The 2,707-nt window shown below is 40.3% G+C and overlaps 1 pseudogene; it reads left to right on the plus strand.

Annotated features, from left to right (window-relative positions):
• Positions 1 to 384: 384 nt before the first annotated feature.
• Positions 385 to 2,168, plus strand: LOC123836457 (centrosomal protein of 19 kDa-like; annotated as a pseudogene).
• The last annotated feature ends 539 nt before the right edge of the window (positions 2,169 to 2,707 follow it).

Genomic DNA, 2,707 nt, shown 5'->3' on the forward strand with positions numbered 1-2,707 from the left:
CTTCTTGTGTTTATTCAAATGTCATTTTTCCTAATGAGGTCTTCCTTAAGTAACATATTTAAAATCATAATCCCCCTGCCCCTCTACATCATAATCCTCTTCCTTGCTGCTTAATTGTTTTTTGTAGGGTTCATCCTTCTAACATTCTCTATAATTGATTTGTGTGTGTTTTTGTTTTGTTTTGTTTACTACTTATCTCCCTCTCCCCCCATTATAATACCAGCTGCCAGAATGCAAAGCTTTTTATTAGTTTTGTTCACTGCTATATTCCCAGTGCCTAATATAATGCCTGGTCCATAGCTGACCCTTGATAAATATTGTTTGAATGCATGAATAAAAGTTTTCTTCCTGGAAAGAAAGAATTATGTTTCTTATAGAGAAACAATGTTAGCTATATCAGCAAACTGGCTAGCCCAGTGGACTGCTGTAACCCCTAGAGTGGTAGACAAAATAAAATGTCCTTTATGGAGACCCCCGACCCCGGATGCAGTCCTGTGAGTCATATCGGGGAGCTCCGTCTCCACCTCCACCTCCACCTCCAGCAGGAAGTCATTATGTGACTAATACATTTTCATCAGATTTCCTCTGATTTATCTGAAGTATATGTGTGAGAATAATGTGCACTGCCAAGAACTGGAATTAGGTTCCAGCCTCCAGCTATTTTCTTAATCTATGACAATGAAATGAAGGGGAAAGTTGCCAATGCATCATGCCAGTCTGAAAATTTCAAAGTTTTCAGATTGCAACAGAGCTGCTGAAAAATTAAAGAATCATCCATGACACAAGAATTACCTTGAACAAGTGTCCCTGAGGCAGCTAGAGAAGTTATTCAGGTTTTTTATGAGGTTACTTTTGGGGGCAAAGTTTAGTTGAGAAAATGGAACAAATTTCAACAGGAGGGCGCCTGGGTGGCTCAGTCGTTAAGCGTCTGCCTTCGGCTCAGGTCATGATCCCGGGGTCCTGGGATCGAGTCCCACATCGGACTCCCTCCTCGGGGGGAAGCCTGCTTCTCCCTCTCCCCCTCACACTGCTTGTGTTCCTGCTCTCGCTATCTCTGTCTCTGTCAAATAAATAAATAAAATCTTTAAAAAAAAAAAAAATTTCAACAGGAAACAGCAATTGATCCTGAGGAAGACCTGAACAAACTAGATGAAAAGAAACTTGCTAAAAGAAAGAGCATCATGGATGAACTTTTTGAGAAAAATCAGAAGAAGAAAGATGATCTGAATTTTGTTTATGACATCGAAGTTGAGTTCCCTCAGGATGAACAACTGCAGTCTTGTGGCTGGGACACAGAGTCAGCTGACGAGTTCTGATATCAAAATCTCACAAGAATTGATTGTGCTAGCAGAAAATCCATGTTTATTCAAAGGATGTATGAACATGGTTCTAGAAAAATCTGTAAAGAACACTAAATGTACATGTTGGGTCAAGTTTGGATTGACCAGGTTACTTTTCAAAACCAGGACATGCAGAGTATCTACTGTGTAGATGTGTGAGGAATATACGAAAACCAGAATATAGGAATCTGCCTTTAAGGAGCTTACAATCTAATTGGAAGATAACTCAAAAACTTGTGAAAAGCTAATTAACAGAATTAGGCAGGAAAAGATTAGAGCCAAATGCCTGATGAAAGTTAAAGAGGGTCAGAGCCTAGATGACCATAGGGTAGAATAGTCAGGGAAGACTGTGTCCTTTAGTAGAGAGATAGGGCTTTGGCTGCTCCTCGAAATGATAGTGTTTGGATAGAAATTCCTTATATAGAATTCCAGATGAGAGAAACTGGGAGAAAAAAAGGGAGGAGGGTAGTGGTAAAGAGATAGGGATTAGAACATTTTATTTGGGGAACAGTAAGCAAATTATAGTTTGGTAAGATTGGAGGGCGTGTATGGTTACCAGAGGATTATCCTGTGTGCAATGTGTCTTTATACGTATTTAACTCTGGAGTGGGAGAGTAGCCCTACTGAATACCCTGCAGCTGCAAGTGGATGTCATTTGATGGACAGCAGGGGAAGGCTGCCGCTCCAGGATCAGGAAACCTGTACTAAAGATATTCTGAAACCCTGAAGCTCTTCCCATAAATAAAGAGGTTTGTTTGTAAAATGGGAAATGTAGCCATAACGAACGAAAAATAGGCATTTCCAGTTTAGGTCTATTCATGAGTTTGGATCTACAAAGAGAAGATCTTTGTTGAACCAGGTTATATGTGTACAGATACATCTTTCTTCTTATTAGAATATTGTTTGATTGGCAGATATTCTATGTTTTCTTCAGGGAGATTAATATTAAACTGAAAATTATTCACTCTTTCAAAAAAAAAAAAAAGTCCTTTATGGCTACTACCCATTCCAAGTGACCTACTTTGCAACACTTGGATTTTAGGAATGAAGAATGTTCACAGAGGCAGACTTTCCAGACATGCCCTTGACTGACAGGGAGGATTTTTTTTTTTTTAAGATTTTATTTATTTATTTGAGAAAGAATGAGTGGAGGGGAGGGGCAAAGGGAGGGGGAGAAGCAGACTCCCCACTGAGCGGGGAGCCTGACTGTAGCTTGATCCCAGGATCCCGGGATCATGACCTGAGCTGAAGGCAGACACTTAACCGACTGAGCCACCCAGGCGGCCCTGATAGAGGATTTCATACAGAATTAGGGGTTTGCCTTTCCACAGAGGCATCACATGATACATGGTCCTAGATGAAGTATG

Source organism: Mirounga angustirostris, unplaced genomic scaffold (genome assembly GCF_029215605.1).
Source record: "Mirounga angustirostris isolate CCGP_5_RB_7025 unplaced genomic scaffold, mMirAng1.0.hap1 SCAF_8, whole genome shotgun sequence".
In the NCBI taxonomy this organism is placed as follows: domain Eukaryota; kingdom Metazoa; phylum Chordata; class Mammalia; order Carnivora; family Phocidae; genus Mirounga; species Mirounga angustirostris.